General features: G+C 34.8%; 1 pseudogene; it reads left to right on the top strand.

Moving 5' to 3' along the window:
* LOC144374762 (transport and Golgi organization protein 1 homolog) overlaps positions 1-14,027 on the top strand; it is a 100,358-nt pseudogene extending 86,331 nt beyond the window's left edge.
* Positions 14,028-20,968: the final 6,941 nt, after the last annotated feature.

A 20,968-nucleotide genomic window follows, 5' to 3' on the forward strand; every position in this document is an offset into this window, starting at 1 on the left:
TCCTAATGCATATTTTGTGTTCTGTTTTCACCTGGCAGATAATGGAAAATAAGAAATCTATAGAGAAGCTTAAAGATGTCATTTCAGTAAATACTTCTGAACTTTCAGAGGTAAAGCTGCCAACTATTGCTAACGGATATTAGTACTACATCTTAGTTTTGTTGCGGACCAAAAATTTGAGGTGTGATAAAATGTGCAAAAAATGAGAACTATATGATGTCTTGTTTGGGAAAGTATAACTTTGTTTCTTCTTTGGAATTAATTCACTAACTGTAGTGTTTTTCATTAGCTTCAAATTCTCCTTACTGAAGCTAAGCTTCGTGAAGAGAAGGTGAAGTTGAAATGCTGTCAGCTTCAGAAAGAAAATACCATGCTTAAGAAGGAGAAAGAGCAGGTAAAGAAAATTTGATGTCATACATAATGTAAACTAGAGAAGTGAATATCATTATCTTGTATCTTTCTTGGATCTGTTTCTGAGGTAAGGAATTTTCATGTAGGACCTTTTCTAGATATGCAAAGTTTAAACAATGCTCCCCAAATTGAGTGCATATATATGGTCTCCATCTGTTTTGGATTTTTGGATTATTGCTTTTCTTATCAAATGTCAATCAGTTATTAACTTGCATAGCCTCAAAGAAACTTTTTAAACCAGAAAATTAAGTATTTTATGATCCTCTTTTGAATAGTTACTGATTCACCGGCCAAGGGAAGATTACATGATAAGGAATCTAAATTTAGGAGACAGTCATATGTGCCCAGCCATTCCTCCTGGAGATAAATTATTTGAATTGGCAGCAATTTTCTGGGGAATGCAATAAACAGGCTCAACTTCCTGATAGCTCTGATGTTCTTACTGCAGCTGTGAGAGTTGGGGCCACTCTGCCCTCTTCCTTAACCAAGGTCTCAACCCCCTCGATTGAGGCAGGCCACCGAGGAGTATGGCTCTCTATTTCTTTGTCTAAGTCTTGTAGTCTTGATATATCCAGTGCAGAAACCCCTCCCTAACTCATAGGAATTCATGTGTTTTGACTTTTCAGTTGCAGCAGGAAGTAAAAGACTGGAGTACATCACACGCTGAGCTCAGTGAACAAATGAAATCATTTGAGAAGACCCAGAAAGATTTACAAGTAGCTCTTAGTCAAAAAGATGATACTATTAATGTAAGTTTATACTCCAAATACATGTTTCATCTCATGAATTCTCCTGAAATCTTCTGAATTAAAATCGAGAGTCTTCCAACCTTTTGCTTCTTTTCTAGGCTTTGACTAATCACATTACACAGTTGAATCGGTTTCAATGTGAATCTGAATCTGAGGATCAAAGTCGAGATGAGTCAGATGAATTAACCAATGGAGAGTTAGCAGGTAAGATCAGTCTCAGGGAGGTTGAATCCTTTTTTGCTTTCCTGTCTTTAATTAAGTATACAGATGCCACTTTTCAGCTGGCTTAATTTTTTCTTAAGCTTCAGGGTTGTAGACACATATCACTGGATCTATAGATATGTCTGTTGCATTGGCAGAGGTGGGTTGTTGGGGTATAATGTAGCAATAGGCATGTGAAGAACACTGACTTTTTCTATCCTATTGAAAACTAGTAAGTACACTGCAGCTACAATAGTCATATCCTATACCTCTAAGTATTGAACATTCTACAGTAAGAGAAATTTATTTCTTAACTTATGCAGATGATACTTGATTTTGATACTCATCATCTCTATGGCTCTGTGGTTTTAAGGTCCACAGTCAGTCCGGAGGCAGTTGGAACCATAAACTAAGGCTGTGAGAACAGAGGCTAGAGACTATCAGAAAGCTAGAGAGGGAGTGTAACAGTGTTTACTGATGAGGAAAATATTTCCAGATGTTTTCTCCCAAGTTGGATATTGCTTACATAGCAAGTATTTCAAACCACACCTGGTAGTAGATTCAGGGAGAAAATAGAGGATTGAATCTTTCTAAACAAGACACTTATTGCCCAGGTGAAGATAGATCTGAGAGAGAAGAAAAGCTTTTATCTTACAAGAATAGCATAGATAACATTTTAGTTGTGCAAACTAGAAATTCACCTTTTTTTTAAGACAGACACGGTACTTTTATTTATTTTTATGCTGAGGATCAAACTCAGTGCCTCACACATGCTAGGTGAGCACTCTACCACTGAGCCACAACCCCAGTCTGAAATTCACCTCTCTCTTTTTTTTTAAATCTAAGCTTGCAATTCTCTTAAAAGTCATTAGTCTAATCAGTATAATTATTTAATTGATTTTTTTCTTCCAGTGTTTGAACACAATCATTCTTTAGTTTAGGGAAGTTAGGAGAATATAGAGTTAAAGTAAGGAAAGAAAAAGCTAAAGTCTTTTGTTTTTTAGGTGATTGGAACGAGAAGATCAAAGATCAAATTAAGCAGATGATGGATGTCTCTCAGGTATAGTTCTTTCTAAGAGTCCCATAGTACCTGTGAATTCTTCCTGTGCCTCACTTTTAAGAATACCTCTCTTTTCTGCAATTTTTAGACAAAAACTACAATATCAGTAGTTGAAGAGGATCTAAAACTTTTACAACTTAAGCTAAGAGCCTCGATGTCCACAAAATGTAATCTAGAAGGTGGGTTCTTCTTGAGAAGAAATTGCCATGTTGGAAAGACTTAAAAATTTATTGGAAAGATAAAGAATGGCTTCTTGCTTTCATGCTTTTTACTTTTCTTGGCACTACTCCCTCAAACAAGTTCTTAAGTCCTTGTACACATATAGAGATAAGCTGTTTTATCCTTTACAGACCAAATAAAGAAATTAGAAAGTGACTGCAATTCACTACGGTCTTCTAAAGTTGGACTGGAAGAGGAATGCAAAACTCTTAGGCAGAAAGTGGAGATTTTAAATGAACTCTACCAGCAAAATGAGATGGCACTAAAAAAGTAAGATTTCCATTGTTTGTTATTGTTATCATTGTGTGAACTAACAGATAATTTTATCTAGTAGAGATTTGTCTTTTTTCCTTTGTGTTTTGTTTCCTATAAGTTGCATTTTTCTTTCCATCATCAGTCTTAAGAGTCCTGAGGTAGTTGGAACCATAAACTAAGGCTGTGAGGACATCGTAATCAATTGTCAAATTCATATGAAGGCAAGAAGTGGTAAACTGGTATTAACAGTCACTGATGTGGAAATACCTCTCAAAGATCTAGACCCTTTCTATGATCCCACTATTTATTTTAATTTCCTTTCATTGTGATCAGTTATGTAATTCTAATATTTTGAACTTGTATCTCTAACTCTGGACCTTTAAAAATACTGAGTGTTTTGGAATAACATGTTTTAGTAGAATAAAAACTTCAAAAAGGAATAATATTTACTTATTGATGGTACAAGTTTTGGACTTGAGTATCTCAGATGTTCACACTAAAAATTGAACTGTGGCAAGGATTTTAGGAGTTACGATTACAGAAGTACTTGTTTGTAGTATATATTTATATATTAATCTTCTCAGTGTGGAGCTAGTTATTTTTTGGAAGTTCATTTGAAGTTTTTAATCCACAAAAATACTTGAATTCTCTAAAAATAGTTTTTTTTGTGTCAGATTTTATTTGTTTGCACCTGATTTATTAACAAGATATATATATACACAGACCTTCTTATAGACCTAACTATTTTTAGGTATTTTGACTTCTGTTGCCTAATTAATGCATTAAATATTGAAACCTTTCCATTAACTTTTCTAAAATTCTGTGATCTCCAAGCGACCTTTTTAGAATCTCAAATTTTTGTTCAGGCCAGTTCTAAATGCCTGGCCTGTTTCAAAGAAACATTTCTCATTTTATCACTTTTTTTTTTCAAAAGAACACTTGTTTTCTCTGTCCCTACTAGTAATATGAATGACCTAAATGGCAATTAATTTTCTTTGTAATGCAGTTAAATTGTAGCACTATTTTCCTCAACTCCTCCAAAATTCATTCAGTCATCATCTGTGGTTTGTACTCTTTTTTTCTCATCCCCAGGTACTATGTTAGTTCATGCCTGTGTCATCTTTTCTGTTTCTAACCTAGGTCATCTGTCTTCATTCTCCATTATTTATATTTTTATATAATTTATTTCAAATTCTTAGTAATTTTCTCTATAGCCGCTTGAGTGGACTTTCTAAAATATAAGTCTGTCCATGTCAATATGTGCCTGTGGTTTATGAAGAATTTGCTTTCTATTTGATGACCTGTTCTTTTTTTCTTCCTTGTATCTTTTTAATAGTTTAAATATTTTTAATTATTTTCCTCATCACCTGTATAAGCTTGATGTAATCATAAATTATAATGGAATTATAATTATATAATTATAATTATAATTTTATTCATCTTCTCATAATTTAAAGGCCTTGGTATGTATTCTGGATTTAATAAAAACCTGACATAGATTAATAGGTTTATTACTTGTTTTTATGGGCTTTAAGTAGCTCCTGAATCAGATAACTGTTGTGGCATCGTATGTTAGTACTTCATATACTGTGAACTCCACAAGACATTCATTCAATTTATACACATATTTAAAGTTTCTGTAGTTCTGCATTCTACACTGTTGGTTTCTTATTTGAAATTATTTTCATTCTATTTGAACATTGTCCTTTAATGATAGATTTGATTAGTGTATCAAAGTAGTACAAGGATAAACAGAGAATAGTATTTTATCCACTAAATATTGCTACCTTTATAATCTGTATTAGGTTGACATGAACTTCATGATTAGAGTTAAAACCAGTTTCCATTTTTAAAGGATCTTTCTTTTGACTACTGAATTTTGACTGTTACTTAGTTTTAGCAATTTGAAAATATCCAATTAATTACCATCTGTTTTAATTTTTTTCTTTAAGGAGTCCATTATCATTGTTGTTTGGTCTTATCTCCCTCCCCTAGTTCCTGTAGTCATTTCTCTCTTTTTTTAACAGTTGTATTGGGAAGTGCCTAGGTGTAGTTTTCCCCACCCCACCCACTTTTTCCTCTTGCAGTTATGTTGCTTGGGACCATTAAACATTTCTTGAATTTTTGAGTCTTTTTCTAAATGTTGATTTTACCTCATTCTCTCTTCTGATTATAATAATGCATATTAGAATTTGATTTCCCCTGCCTCTTACATTCTGGATTTACTTCTTCTGGATATTTTCTTCTGACCTGTCTTAAAAGCGGTAGGATTTATTTTACTTCCCAAATCTGATGTTAAAATCATTCATTGAGTTTAGGATTTTAAAAAGTTCAGGGTTTAAAATATTATTTTAGTTGTAGATGGACATAATATTTTATTTTATTTTTTATAGGATTTTTTTAAGAGAGAGAGAAAGATAATTTTAATATTTATTTTTTAGTTTTTGGCGGACACAACATCTTTGTTTGTATGTGGTGCTGAGGATTGAACCCAGGCTGCACACATGCCAGACGAGCGCCTTACTGCTTGAGCCACATCCCCAGCCTGACACAATATTTTATTTATTTTATGTGGTGTTGAGGACTGATCCCAGTGCCCCACACATGTGGGGCACGTGCTTCACCACTGAGCCACAACCCCAGTCCTATTTCAGTACTACAGCTCAAACCCAGGACCTTGAGCCATGTGCTCTACTATTGAGCTACCTCCCCAGACTCCTTGCTCTTTCTCATAAGGGACTAGTGTCTTACTGCTTTCCAAGCTATCTTTAATCTCATCATTCTGCCTCTGCCTCCAAGTATCTTCGACTGTATGTAGGTCACCACACCCAACTATTTCTTGGTTTTATAGTTTCTAATCCTTTGACAAAATTCATAATCTTTTTTTTCCTCTTTTGTGGTGCTGGGGTTTGAACTCAGAGCCTTGTGCATGCAAGGCAGCACTCTACCAACTAAACTATATTCCCAGACCTGAAATTCATAATCTTGACTTTACTTTTTTGACTATATAAAGCACAGTGATTTTAAAACATGTGCGGTTAACCCCATTAGGTGGTTTCCTTTTCTGTGGGATTTTTTCTCACAGAATTTTGTCTTATGGAGTGCCTGGTCAGTTTTGATTGGCTAACATTGTTGTGATAATTATACATGAAATTTGAGGACTAAGATGAAGTTATCTTCTTATAGAAAAGTGTTGAGGTTACTTGAGTAAGATTGTCACTTCAAACTTAGTCAGCAATTAAGATAATTCAAAAATGACTTGTCTTTTCAATGTTTCAGTATTGTTACTTTTGGATTTTTTGCCTGTTCATCACTTAAGTGTGCAGTACTTTCTAATCTAAACTCAAAGGCTAGGGCTTTTATTAAGGGTCCCTTTATTTGTAGCCCCAAACACTTCTTTTTTCCTCTAAGCCCAGGAATTTGATGAAGGCTTAGTTCAGACTCATTATATCTTTGTGTTATCTTCAATATGTGGGTAAACCTAGGAGAAAAGTACCTTAAAGTGCCAGCTTTACTTGTAATTCTGAGATTCCTTTTTCTAATGGATCTTGGCCACATACATATATCTTCACTGCCTTTTTAGCTTGTATCCTTTCAAACACAATTTTATATTCTTATAAAGATGTTTTGATTGTTCTTAGTGCTCTCAGACTAACTCTTTGGTAATTGGAAACAAAATTCTCTCTGTCCTTCAAGATTCAGTTTTCTCCATATTCCTTCTTAAGCCAGTGGGGAAAATTATTATATTCCTTTAGGCATCATTTATACCTGAAACAGTGAGCTCTTTTATTCTTTAGCATCTTATAAGGTAACTAGTATATTATAGCCACTCATAAAATACTGGCTGAAGAATAAAATGAGAAGCTATATAAGAATATATAATCCCCTTTTTCTATTTGGTATCAATAATCCTTTTTTACTATAGTTCTTCTGATTTATGGAAAATTAAGTTTCAAGTTAATTATCTTTTGAATTGGAACTATGGCTAAAGTAGTACAAGGATAGCAGAAAATAGTATTTTTAAAATCATTAAATGTGGCTACCTTTGTCTCAGTAGATGAACATCTTGAGTTTCATGATCAGAGTTAAAACTTGTCAGTAGATAATACTCTGATCGTGGGTCAGTTTGGCTTCTTTTTCTGGTTGACAGACATTATCAAAACTCAGATTTGTCTTTTTGCTTAATTGCAATTCTTTTGAAATATATATCTAAAGTGTGAAAAATGTTCTGTGGCTAATTGCATAGCTAAAAGACATATTCTAGAAGATTTTTTCTTTGATTGACTATATCTTTATTATGGTACCAGTCTTGGATTGAGAAAAGAGTTCCTCCATGACAAAGATATACTTAGTGTCCTACCCATGGCAGAAACGAGAAAAGAATTATCCCTTGCTTTATCCTAATATGTTTAATTATGTTAGGTTTATCAGTCCTGATCTTCCACATTGAAGTAAAGTGAGTTTTTATTATCTTACACACAGGAGACTTGCCCTTGGGGCACATGTTGTTTTCAAATTTATTTTATTTACTGGTAAATAGAGAATTAAGAGGAAAAATTAGAAAATGTAAGTGATTTGCCAGAGTTGATTTACGAAATCGCAGGTTTGAATTCCTATTTTATGTGCCTAAGCATTTTATAGAATTGTGGGAAGTGATATTCACAGAGAGAAACTTTTGATTTGATAACTGGCTTTATTTTAGGAAAGTGAGCCAAGAAGAATATGAGAGACTAGAAAAAGAGCAGCAGCTGTCAGCTGCAGATGAAAAGGTGGTTTCCGCTGTACAGGAAGTTAAAAATTACAAGTGAGTTCAGTTTCTAAAGGAGGGTGTCAATGTCTAATAAACTAGTGGTGGCTTTCTTTTTTAATCTTTTTTTACATTATGTAGATAGAAGAAAATAGCATGGAAGTATAAATAACGAGAGGATATGAATACATTCAATTCACACAGGAGAAAAAATAAATTTCAACTTTACAAATGAAAAATGTTAACAAAAATTTACTTATACCCAATGGGCAAGACCATAGGGAACTTGGTCAATGCAAACAGTTCTGGGGGTTTTGTATGTTGTAGTAATTCTTTAAGAAATCAGTTTGCTGTGTGATGTATCAAGACCCACAAAAGTGTGGCATTTGATAGACCTTGGAAATCTTTTATGGATATAATTTGAAAAAAAGAAAAAAAGTTTTAAGGAGGAAGATATTTCTAGCAGAATTACTTGAGAAAACACTGATGAACAGTTAAGGAAATTATAATTTATCATTCAGAATCTCTAGCAATTAAATGATAAAGAAGTTATTAGTATTGGGTCTTTATTTCATTTTATTTATTTATTTATTTATTTATTTTTGGTGCTTTACTACTAAGCTACATCCTTAGACCTTTTATTTTTTTTTACTTTGAGACAGGGTCTCAGTTGCATAGGTTCCCACTTAATTGCTGAGACTGACCTCGAACTTGTGATCCTCCTGCCTCAGCTTCCCAATCATTGGGATTACTGGCATGTGGCATTGCACCTGGCCTGTAGTATTAGTTTTGATCACACTGGATTCATATAACTATAGAAATGTTTTTCTTATGTATGATAAAGTCTTTAAAAGTAAAGCTGATGGAATAAAGGGAAAATGGTCAGAAATGTTTCAAATGTTATTCAATTGTTGTAATTCTTAGGCGGAGAATTGAAGAGATGGAAGAAGCATTACAGAAAACCAAGCACTCGTTTAAAAACCAGGTAGTAATTAATACTGTCCTGTAGTTGCAGAATTTCTTGATATCTAATACAGACAATTATAGGCTATTATAATGAGTCCCTAAAAACATATTTTTTAATGTATTGTCTTTTTCAGATTGCTATGCATGAGAAGAAAGCTCATGATAATTGGGTAAGATTTTTTCCCCCTTTTCTTTATTTTGTGCATAGCCTACTGCAACTGAATTTGAATATTTTCTCTTTAATAGCTCAAAGCTCGTTCTGCAGAAAGAGCTATAGCTGAAGAGAAAAGGGAAGTTGCTAATTTGAGACAGAAGTATGTGATTTTGGTATCTTCCTATATGTTTTATAGTGTTTTAAGGTTATGCTAGATATTATCTATGAAGGAATAGATTGCTGTTTCATAATTCAGTCCATTCTTTCTCAATATTCAAGACTATTGGAAATGACCCAAAAGATCGCAGTGCGTCAAGATGAACCCGGGATTGTAAAACCTATGCTGGGAAGACCAGATTTACAAAATCCTCCTCAGAGAGGTAGGGGGCACTTTGTAAAAGGAGCTATTTTATTTCTTGGTGCAGAATGTATGTAAATTACTTTTTATTTCTGTGTGTAATGGTTATGAAATAATCTGAATGATTTGCTAAAGCAGGAGGTGAGGGTTGGTGTCAGGGAGAAGGCTGCCTTAAAGTAGTAAGGTCTTTAGGTCCACTGAGCCATAATGGCTCTTTTGGTCCATCCCCCATGAGTGGTGGAGAATGTTCCCCTCCACTGACAGCAGAGCCAGCTGGGAGACCTCCTTCTGCTACTCTTAATCAAAAAGATATGCCTAGAAACGGATTTGGTGAGCATTCACATGTTGCTTTATAGTAAACTACTTCATGGTTTTTTTTCCCCTTTTGAATATTCTAATGAAAACATTGAATTTGGGCCTGTACAATATATAGAAGATAATTTCTTACTTTATCTTAGTGAATGTTTTCTGGAAAATCTGTTCTAGAATAGAAAACATTTTTTTTTTCCTGGAGGTCCCTGTATTGTTTTTTTCTTTTAAATTTTACACTGCGAAGTGTAAACCTTTATCTTTAAATTAAATCTCTATGGTGTTCCTTTCCCAAATATTATAAAAGTAGCCTTAAACTTTATGTAGCATACATATTTCCAACATGAAATATTGAATCTTATTTCAAATTCTAAATAGGACTGTAGTCTTGGTAAGATTGGAAGTCAGGTTATACAGACTAAAGAAAAGCCAGCCTACACATACTTTAAGTCTATAGCTTAAAGTTTAGGACCAGTACTTATTAATCTCCTGTTCTATCAACCCAAGGCAGTTCTTTATTTTACTTAAGTCTCTTCATAAATTGTGATTTACGTATTGGGCAACCCATTTAAAAAATATTTTTAATTGTAGATGGACATGATATCTTTATTTATTTTTTAAATGTGTGCTGAGAATCAAACCCAGTTCCTCACACATGCTAGGCAAACACTCTACAACTGAGCTATGACACCAACCCCTGGGCAACCCATTTTTCATGTTGCTTTCTAGTTATTGTTGAACCCTGACCTGTCCACCAGTGGTTTATTTCTTCTGAAAAATACATACAAGGGCTCTGATCTTTCTTTCCCAAGGTCAATGGATGGACCTTTACCTCGTACTGGTCTTCTGAGGCATCTGGGAAACCCGTTGCCTCTGGTAAAGGGACCAAGTAATTTCAAAGAATCTGTAATTGTGGATGGAGGATTTTTATTCTTTTCATGTTAGAATAGTCTGAATCCATTCTTTGATCTCTAACAGACTCAGGATGTGGTCCAGCTCACATGAACAGCAGCTCCAGAAGTTCTTCTCCAGCTAAGGTGACGAATGAGGGCAAGGTAAGTTCTGTAGTTACTGTGAATCATGTGGTCATGCAGGAACATGTAGCTTTCCTACAGTACTTGCTCTTTGCTTTATCCTTCTTTGTGTTCTATTTGTACTATCCCATTTGTTTTTTAAAAAGCAAACTGTTCCCCAAGAACCTGAGACCCCCTCAGTCTCCACCCTTACTTCTTTGACTGAGCATCCAGTTGGAGTAAGTACTTAGAGGTTGAGAACTGAATTGGGTTTTATTCTGTGCATTTATGGGAAGGATATTCAGAGCATGACACTGATCTTGTTTGCTTTAAACTGCATGCAATATTGAGCTTACTTTTCTCTTTAACTTGGGAATGTTGCTTAAGTGTGTACAACTATAATGAACTACAGAATGTGAAAAGTTATCACTCTAACTTTATATGGTGTTTTGTGTTGAATGTTCTAAGGCAAAGTAAATTCATTATAAATTATATAATTCATCATTTTTATTTTTGTTTGGAAGAATGTTATTTAAGAATTCCTCCATTTGTGCAAACCCTATTTTGAGTGATTTGAATTAGATTGGTATCAGATTTTCTGTGAAACAATGATCATCTGAAATGACCTCTTGAGCCAGTCCCAAGAAATGGTCTCATTTGTTCACATAAGTGTATTCTCTTGTAACTGTGTTGCTATTATATCTAGTAGGTCTTCTGCAGCTCTATAATAAAATAAATTTTTAATTGTTTAGTTTCAAACCCACTACTCATAGGAAATGATAAATCAATATCTCAAATGGTGTACAGTAAATGAAAGTAAATATTAAAGGCTTGTCTTCCTAATTTGTGTATATAGCACTGTGATGGAAAATACTTCTCAAGTTCCAGTGTATATATATTCCAGGAATATACATCTCTGGAGAAATCTAAGGGCAGCTTAGATAAGACCCCAAACCCCTTTGTAGTAGAAGATTTAAAAGAGAGCAAAGACCCATTGTTAGAGAGGAGTAGAGGTGGAAAAAGCATGGCTTGGAGGCAAACCTGGGATTGAGTTCTTTAATATGCAGTGTGGCCTTCAACAAATTATGATATCCCATTTGCTTTTGTTCCCTCTTATTTAAAACAAGACAGTCTACTTAAAGATCTCAGAGGTTGAATAATATATGAAAGACTTACTGAAGATATAGTAGAATAGTAGCTATTATTACATGAGTAGAGAATTGATTTTTCATTTTATTCTGTTCATTCTTAATATGGAAGTAATGAGCTATTGTGATGAAAGGGAAGTGATGGGGATGGGGGGACTCCCTTTGAAATAGATTGTAGTGAATACAGCATGACATACTGGTCAGAAATCACCTCTGTTAATAACCCCTGCCAGTCCTCTTGCCTTTCCCTTTCCTGTGCAGATATAATCAGTAACAAACTGCTCCCTCTTGTGGCATCCTTCCAACTTCTGTAAGCTGTCAGTGGGAATACACAGGAGGGGTGGGTAGAGTTTTGTTGCACTGATGGTGTTCTCTGGACAGGTTTTGGGTTTTAGCTTTTATAGGTATTGGTACTTTGTCTTAATACATAGGAATTTTAAAACTTTTAACTGCTTTCAAATCTTAAATTGCAGGTTCATATGGCTATGAAAGGGCCCCCTCCTTTCTCAGGGGTACCCTTCATGGGACCCCCGATGGGACGGCCTCCACCACCTCCCATTTGGTATGGACCGCCACTTCAGCTCAGTGGGCCTTTTGGGCCTCGGCCAATTCCTCCACCATTTGGTATGATGATCTGAACAGTAGTGATTGACTTATAAATCACATTCATCTTCCACTTCTATTGCTTGCTAAAACAGTTGGTTGCTATCTCAGATCTTAACAATGAAAGGATAAAGCTGAGTACATTTTAACTTTTCCTCCAGTTTTCTGGGACATATGGGACACTACATAATCTTATACTGAGATAGGCAATAGCTATCTCTCATAGACAAGGATAAGGGGCTATATACAGAAAAGCCAGAAATATTACTTCTGCAGATGTTTGTTGAAAATCTGTTGATATGCACTGCAATAGATGGAAAGGTGGATGAGACGCATGCCATAACTTAAAATTTTGTCACAGATATGAAAATCCTATAACATAAAGTTTGTAATCACCCATAATGGAAGCATAAGCAGTAGGTTATAGAATATAGAAAAGGAAAAGTCAAACCCTCCTTACCTTGAAAAAAGTCAGAGGGAAGTGTTAAAGAGGATTTAACAGTGACCTAATAAATGTTCCTGGTTTAATTAGGTGGCTGTGGAAGGCCTTTTCCAGGAGGGCATGCGTGCACCTTGATTCTGATGGCATGTGTAAAGTCCATGCTGAAATACTTCATGAATTTTTAATGGATACAGTAATAGATAGTGAGATTTCCTTTTATCAAAATTTCTTTGATGTAGTAAAGTTCTTATTTCATAATCTATCATCTTGTCATGGTAATACTTCCAAATATAAATGGAGCTCTTGTGAGATAGAAATAATTCTGCAATTATATAGTAGGGAAAGAAAAAAGACAAGCCTGGAGCTAGGTAGAGCCATGTTAAATCCTTAATATGTTGCTTCATGGCTGGTTGGTCAAAGGCTATAACCTAAACTTGTTCCATCTCAGTTTGCCTCATCTGGCAAGTCAGGATGTTCACCAGCTGATGTTCTAGGCTTGGGAGAAATTAAAGACTATATTAACATACTTGAAATCACCCTAGTTCAGAAATTTCTGGTATTTACATAACTTCCTTTTTATTTTCCAGGTCCTGGTATGCGTCCACCAATAGGCTTCAGAGAATATGCACCAGGTGTTACACCTGGAAAATGGGATTTGCCTTTTGACCCTCGTGATTTTTTTCCAGGACCTGCACCAGCACCATTTAGACCTTTAGGCTCATTTGGCCCAAGAGAGTACTTCATTCCTGGTGCCCCATTACCACCTCCAACTCATGGTCCCCAAGACTATGGGCCACCACCTGCTGCAAAAGACTTAATGCCTTCAGGCTTTAAAGATGAAACTCCACCTAATTCTCAAGAGTAGTGAGGGCTGTTCACAGGCCTTAAAAACAGGGCCCATAAAATTAACCTCTGACACTTAGTCAGAGTTAAAGGATTATTGGCTTCAAAATATAAAAGTTTATTTTAAATGGTTTATGTTTTCAGAATGAAGCTGCCTTGGTGCAGTATACATTTTGAGCCAAAATATTTTCCCCCTAAATATCCCCCACTTAAGCTAGAGTATCCTTCCAATTTAAAAATGTGCAATAAGGAATGCCTTTGTTTTAGTTAATGTAGCATATACAATTGCTAAATGATTTAGAATGTCATAATTATGGACATTTCCTGTGGAAATGCTTTAAGAACATGTATTTCCATTATCCTATTATTAGTGTATTCCAGTTGATAACAGAGAAATGGTGTTTTATAAGCTTGATATTTTTTCTCTTTCAATATCTGGTCGCAGAGACTGTTGGGCTAAAAATGTTTACTCAAAGATCATAAACATCATTTTCCTTCTTGCTGAAGTTCTTTGTTGTAATAGTTCATAAAAATTGTTTATTAATATTTCCCAAGTGTCTGTTGATTCATTGGATCGTCATGAGATTTTGTGCCATTGGGGAAGCATGTAAACGCACTCTCAGAACTGAAGATAGTGACTTGGCAGCATATTCCCTGTTGCTCACTGTTAAGGAGGCTGGACCTTGGTCAACTGTGGACTTCTACAGAGGATTTCTTTTACTTGTGAGAAGTCTTGTGGCTCTATTTTTGTAGCACATTCATGTACTTTTTTCTAACCACTGTCCATGTGAGAATGCTTTTCTGAGAATGAGTTTACATTAGTAGCAAGAGTTACTGCTTTTGCCATTATTGCATTCTAACAGTAAAATATAAGGTGGTATGTTGTGTCTATAAAAAATAAGGAAATTTCTTTTTAAAAATGTACACAACACACTCTTCTCTTTTTCATACCTTCCCACTGATTTTCAAGGAATATGATAAAAAAATTAGAAAAGTATAATCCTCTAAGAATGAATGAAACTCTAAGGCTTATAATGTCTTTACTCAGCAACTACGGGCTGAATTAAATTCTTTTTTTTGATAGATACTCAAACATATTTTATTTAAAAAACAATTAAAGCAAGTCCTGGATCTGTAACTACTGTCTTTAAAACAATGTTTCTAAGAACTAGCTCTCCAGAACTGTAATTTTAATTACGGCAATTTTAACAGTACATTTTAAGAGGTTTAAGATTTAAATAAAATTATAAAAGCCTGATACTTTTGTTTACTGCTAGACCATATTCTTCCATTCTTTTAAATTCTAGAAAGTAATAGGATTGTTGAAACCTAGAACATAACATATCATTGTTTTTTTATGTCCCCTAAGTATTCTCAAAATAGGGGCAAAAGCTTCAGTGTGAAACAAAATCTCTGTGAAACAAAATCTCTAAACTACTGAAGATAACTCAGAATAAAAATGAATTCTTCCTAAAGGACTCAAATTCTATCTACATAACCTCCATTTAATATTAGAAGCAGCAGCTGTGTGTAAGAGGAAAACCATATAATAGCTTATGCCATTTTTAACCATGTAAAATAAAATTTAAGTCACAAACACATTTTGAATGTATCTTTCAATCTCTACAGGACACAAGGCAATGCTGAAGTTACTTAACTTCTAATTTTAAAATAGCATTTAAATAAAGGTGATGTCAGCTAGGAAGATAGATTTTCAAGAAAAGGCAGATTTATTATTTTATTCAAAGCAACAGTAGTTTTCCCTCTAAAGCCTTTTTTGTATTTATTCTATTAGTAAGTTATAATGCGTTCTACGTAGTTTATCTGAGCAGTTCTGAACCCACCCATAGTTGCCTCTCCTTACATCCATCTGATTGATTGGACCACTTCTGTAGCAAAGCCCAAGGTAGCTGCCCATATACAGGTTGTGTAGAGAATACTGTCCCTTGATTCAAGTATACTTTTGTATCTCAAAAGTTTTAGAAGTCCTCTCCAGCAAGTTGTGTTTGAATTTAGTTACTAAAATCATTTCATTTGTGAAGCAGTAGTGTTTCAACCTGAAAGTATTATTGCTATAGTTGTAATTATTGTCCAGTAACTCATCTCCTCCCACACTAGAAAGTAAATTTAAACAACTAATTTGTGAGATACAGATTGCTTTGTGTTAACTGCTTCAATATAAAATCACCTTTTTTTTTGGGGGGGGGAGGTTTGGTCATTCAGGTCTGAATTAAAGCTAAGCTGATGACAATGTTCAATTTAAGTTTGTTTAATGCTGATGAAAGACATTCATACAAAGCATCCTCTTTTTTTTTCATATAACCCCATTCTTTGGTGGAAGCTGGGGTTGTGGCTCAGTGGTAGAGTACTTGCCTAGCACAGGCAAGGCCCTGGGTTTAATCCTCAGCACCACATAAATAAATAGAGGTTTAAAAAAGCATTCTTATGTGAAGGATGCTAAATGTTTCTTCATATAAATTATCACTTTGAGGGGCTGGGGTTGCATGTGAGGCACTGGGTTTGATCCTCATCACCACATATAAATATAAAGGTACTGTGTCCATCTACAACCAAAAAAAAAAAAAGGTTTGTTTTTTTTAAATTATCACTTTGATATACATGTTTTATAGTATGAGAGAACAGAAAGAACAATGTATCCGTTTTGCTACATTTTAATAGCAGATTTTAAGGGAGCAACATCAAACATCAGTAACATCAAACAAAAAAGTACTGAGTACTCCACAGGGTACAGACTGCTGCCAAGCACCTTGGAAAGTTTACATGACATGGAGAAGATGAGGCCCTTCTCTTGAGAAGTTTACAGTCTGGAAATTTTGACTTCTCAGAGTTTCAGTTGAGTGAACATTTTATTAAGGCAAATTCTTCATTTCCTAGAACTACTGTAGACTGAACTATGTTTGCACTTGTGAAATTAACCCAATCCAGATGAAAGAAAAGATTAAATTTGGTTGATAATTCTTTCAGGCTCATATAGTTTTATGAGTCTAGTAAACAAAACTGACCTAACAGACAACTGAAGAATTAAAGACTAGATCTCTTGAAGTACAAGGGCTAAAACAACTGTTATTTGTTTTAAAAAGCAAATGGATGGTATGATTAGGGTTTACACTAGTTTAAAAATAGGCCAAGTATTGCATTCCCTTCATGCATTGTTCATTTAAAATAGTGAATATTAAAATATGTGGGTTCTACATGTAACCCACAAAAAAGCTCCTCACAAATCTTTATGTTCTGTGTATCAAATATGCACCTTGTGTACTATGAAAGTTTTATTTATGTCTCATCAAGTTAAAAGTAATGTAAATAGTGAAATTATAATAGGCTAATGACCTGCATATTTTTATATGAATGTCAATATATCTAAATAGGAAATAAATGGCAGTCATATCTACCTATATTAAAAAAAATAAAATATCTTTCCAGATTTTTCATACTTGCCGAAGTCTGGCTTGGCACAAATCAGGAGCCACTTGTCAAAAAGAAACTAACTTTATTTTTAGAACTACAAACGCCAAACAAAACAGCTCCTCAGGGAAAAAACCCTCAGAGCCCAACTGCCACCACCGGCTTCCACAAGCCTCTCACCCCCACACCAGCCTCTCAGCCTCCCACAATCCTCCTGCTCTTGAGGCCGATTGGCTAGGTTGCATGGGCAGAGCCAAAGAAGTCACCCAATGAGCAGCTCCGTGGAGGAGCCAATCAGCTAGATGTTGCTGGGGCCGCTGTGAGCCAATCATCAGCTGGCAGTCTGAAGGGCAGGGAAACAGCCCAATGAACATCACCATCACCGCAGAGGAGCCAATCAGCTAGATGTTGCTGGGGCCACTGTGAGCCAATCATCAGCTGGCAGTCTGAAGCTTGCTGGCAGCTGGAAGTTTGCTGGGGCCCCTTTGGCTGTGGCTCTCAACACATACTCATCACTTTATAAAGACAAGGTATGCAGGTTTTAAGGTTTCACAATCAGTTGTCAGAAAAACAGCAGTTGTTCCTAAAGTATCTCATTAGCATCTGACTCAATTTTTTAGATGACATGATTTAGAAGACGTAAACCCACCCCAAAATTTGTAATTATTCTGAGAGAGATGGTTTTAATGTTAACCCTAGAATCATTAATGTTAACCCTAGAAACAATAGCAATGTGATGTAGAACAACTAATCAACATGACTAAAAATGTGCTCACTTTCAGAAAAACAATCTGGTCATCTGGAAAAAAAAAATCACAGCTACAATCTGGGGAACACTCCCATATAGGATATTGATCTGATCAAGGCACACTATTTCTAAGTAGAACTATCAGATGAGGGTGAATTTAGGCCAGCTCTAAGGACAGCCTATAAGACAGACCATAACTAATCCAATTTCCTTTCAAAGCAATCTGGTGCTATCCTACCCACTTCAATTCAAAAGTTTGAAGTTAATTCAAATCAAAAGACCATATTGGAGCAAAAGTGAGCAAATGTGTAAATCCTAGAACATTCTTATTGCTGTATTAAGTTTGAAGATGAGCATACCTACCACAGCAGTATTGTTCCAGGAAGCAGGGTAGGAACAGTGGTAAATTAGGAAATAGACTATTAATTGCACAATTAATAGGAAAGTAAAAACAAGTTTCAAAATCTACAATAAACCTGTATCCAAAGGAGTCATAACAATGAGGTGCTGGACTTTAGTTCTGTGGTACAGCTTTGCAATGGACTCACTGGCCTATAGGTACGGCTCACTTCCTGCCTCCTGAAGGATGAATATGCTACACAGAGCTATGATGGTTTCTACTGAGTGGTAAAATCACAGAAATTAGACATTACTCATGTCAGAATCATTCCTTGTGCAAAGTTTGATGTAGATGAAGATAAAGTGGTTTCTTGGTCAATAACTGCAATTTCTTTTAAAGTCAGTGGGTTTCTTGTATCTGTAACCACAATAGATTTAAAATACTTTGATGATTGATCTACTCCAATGTTACATTCTCGATAAGAGGGACTAAGAAGAAACATGAACTAGTAACCATTAGAACAGTATGAATCCTATATGTATATCACTTACAGTTCTATTACAGTTGGCCCAGGTTTAATCTCATCCATCTCCATGAAAGCAAAACATTTGGTGCTGGTAAACCTTTTTGTAAGCTTGTAGTGTTTGAATTCAAAGAAGATAGCTGCACCTAAGGAATTAAAACAAACAACATAAGCCAGAGACCACACATTTCTTATGTGTCACCAGAAGCCTATGATTTTACAAAGTAACGTGTCAAACAGTCTGATGACACAACTGTTGATAACTCACTGTGGCTGTCACTCCAAGCTCTGGTACTAGCATGTCTGAGTGACATTTCTCCATATCATTTAATTCTACAAAGTACAACAAAATTGTATAGCAAGAATGTAAGTTATGTACACAGGTAGAATCATAAACTACCAAAGAATATAAAATATTAAATACCACAAGAAAAACAGAAGTTACTTAAGTATCAGCAGTACCTATAAAAATGGTTTCAATAAGCACCTATATTAGATAGAATAGAAATTTAAGAGTTCCTTTAAAAAAAATTCTACCTTATATCATTTCTCTCCCTCCTGAAACAACCACGCCCAGATTGTCCTTTCCATATTCTTAGAAACTAACTGCCAGTTATACTATCTTTTTACCCAATGCATCTTATTGAAAGAAAAAAAATAATTTAACTGTTAGAAAGTAATCATTAGGTTCCTAAAAGGTCTTAAGGTAATTATTAGGGAACCTGCTTCCTTAACTCTGTATTATGAGAAAAACTTCCCTATCAAATAATATTTAACCACATTATTACACAACTAGATAATGCAACTGCTAATTCTCATATTTTAAAAAAATTGATTTGACTTTAAGTCAATATTCATAACTATGTGACATAAGATCTTGTGTTAAGTACACTATGAACACAAACCCAGATAAGTACTGTGTCCTTAAGAAGTCAGTAACTGATAATTACAAACCTTTGGTTAATTTTTCAATATACTTCTGGAGCTCAATGTCCACATTAAAATGAACATATGTATCTTCTTTTCTTGAAGCCACAGGAGTATCTTGCACAGGAGTTAAATCTATGCCATTCAGATCTGGAGAAAATTTTCTGCTTATGAGCATTCACATATACAGACGGAAAATATAGAAACTGCAAATGTTACAGTTCCTAAAGAGGCATGGAAAGAGCTGAGAGGAGATTCTCAGGTCAAGAGATTCCTATTTGGTGTGAGCAAGTATGTGACAGTTGTTGAAGTTCATGGGGTATGTGGAGAGAAATGAATATAGACTGGATAGGAGACCTCATGAAGGGGACAAGGAAGCCTTTACATGGCCAAGTGGACAAAACTTGATCTTCATAGTGAAGTGGTAAAAAGAACAAACATGTTTTTCTTAGGGAATAGCCCACTATATTTTTCTATGCAAAAAAAAAATCTGGAGTATTTAATTTGCCACAATGGAGCTCTGCCACCAATTTCTAACTTTGATCAAGTATGACTTATTTAGAAAAGCCTTTAAACCTAACATTATCATAATTTCCCTGTTAAGAACCAAAAATGGATGAGAACAGCCAACAAAAACCCTTTTGTTAATGAATAATTTTTCATATATATTATCTAAATTCTGGTTATACTGTTTACAACATACCCTGAATTTACAACAACCAGATGGTACGTTATATATAGTTTTAATTTTCTGGTTTTTAAAATCTCAGTTTAGTCAAATGCAACATGGACTCATTTAATAACTCCTCAGTGTTTATGTGTTATTCATTTATGTGTCTCAAAAAGCTCAAAAACAATTTAGTACATTTAATAATTAAAAAATATTTACATAAAAATATTTCAGTTTAACATATGCAAAGGTAATTTAACATTTACAACATCATTAAATATTTTTGTGTTTTAAGTATACTTTCTGAATGAGTATGCAGTTTTACAAATGGCCTATCAAACAATGTAAATATTTTCCAGTATACTATATATTTGATAACAGGTAACATCGGAATTTAAAAGTGTACCAGTATTAGTGCTGTGGATTCTGTTCTTTAAATAAATGTTTTTCTTTGTGGTCAATTGATAAAAGTTCCTCCATTTAATTTCAGCACCAATCTGTTCCTTTAGTGCAAAACTATAGATTAAAATAAGCCGTTTGTACTAACTATAGTTATTTCTGTAAAATGGTATAATTTATTCCTTAATCACATCATCATCCCACGGGATTGCTTTCAGGGCATGGATGTTATGGACGCACCCTACTTCCCTGTCCCCTGATTTTCATCTGCCTCTGTAGGACTCACCTAAGTAGATACCTCAGTAGCACAGGAAGAAGAAGGGGTTGAAGCAGGAGAGATGGGAAAACAGGACATTGGGCTTTGTGGAGAGAAATGAATATAGACTGGGTAGGAGAAGGTGAGGGGTGCTATTGTTAATCTACATCCTGAAGGCTGTAGCTGCTTTTAAGGACAATG

This window comes from Ictidomys tridecemlineatus, unplaced genomic scaffold (assembly GCF_052094955.1).
Source record: "Ictidomys tridecemlineatus isolate mIctTri1 unplaced genomic scaffold, mIctTri1.hap1 Scaffold_87, whole genome shotgun sequence".
NCBI lineage: Eukaryota > Metazoa > Chordata > Mammalia > Rodentia > Sciuridae > Ictidomys > Ictidomys tridecemlineatus.